Source organism: Catharus ustulatus, chromosome 9, assembly GCF_009819885.2.
Source record: "Catharus ustulatus isolate bCatUst1 chromosome 9, bCatUst1.pri.v2, whole genome shotgun sequence".
In the NCBI taxonomy this organism is placed as follows: Eukaryota; Metazoa; Chordata; class Aves; order Passeriformes; family Turdidae; genus Catharus; species Catharus ustulatus.
This window is the reverse complement of record NC_046229.1, coordinates 15,557,505-15,558,522: the sequence shown is the minus strand read 5'-3', so window position 1 is coordinate 15,558,522 and position 1,018 is coordinate 15,557,505.

Genomic DNA, 1,018 nt, shown 5'->3' with positions numbered 1-1,018 from the left:
ATACAGTCCTGGAGCTGTTTATAATTAAACTAAATGTAGGAGATGTAGACTCAGGTACGAATTAACCAACAAATCTGTCTCAATACTTTATCTTGGTAAAAAATCAATGCCATATCATCTCCTAAGATCAGTTTTGAAGGGCTGTGCATTTGCTAATGGAACCATTGCAGTATATACCTGAGCAGCATGTCTACCAAAACTGGATTTTTGCCAGCTCGAGCAGCCTCGGCACATTATTTGCCCTGTCCTAACGCTGTTTGTCTTCCACTGGAATGGCATTTGGGCTGGGATAGTAACAGCTGCTAAGAGCGAGGCCAGCTCCATCCCCACAGCAGGCCCGCAGCACCTGAGGAGAACCTGCCGGGAAGCGAGAAGTGCCACATGCACAGCCTGAGCCCGGGGGGCAGAAATAGGTATTCAGCCCACAGATTTGCTTCTGTGGGGCCAGGGGGAGGCAACATCGAGGGGAAACAAGTATTTAAAACATGCTCCGATTCCTTTGGTCTTTCTCAAGAAACACTACGTATATGGCTGCCGAAGCAGACGATGACACTGGGGGCCGCCGCGGGGAACGGGGCAATGGGGAGTCCGTGCCTGCACAGCGCCCGGGGCCGGGGTACGGCATTCCCGGGCCCGTCCAGCGGGCACGGCCCGGGCCCTGGATGGAGCTCCGGGGGTACGGCAGTCCCGCGTCCTGGCGCGGCTCTGGGGCGCAGCACCCCGGCCCCTCGGGCGGGCACGGCCGCCCCTCACCCAGCCCGGCTCTCCCGGGGCGACCCGGCGGGGCGGGCGGGGCGGGGCGGGGCGGTGCGCATGCGCGGCGCGGGCGCCCTCTCACCCCGCTCAGCTATGCCAAGTATGTGCGCGGCGGAGCCGGGGCCGGGCGCGCGCGGCGGCGGCGCCATGGGGCGGTCGGGGCCGGGGCTGCCGGCGGGGCCGCCGCGGCGCTCGGGGGCCGGGCGCTCCCGCGGGCCGGGGGGCAGCGCCCGCTGAGCGCGGCGCGGAGGCAGCGCCAGGC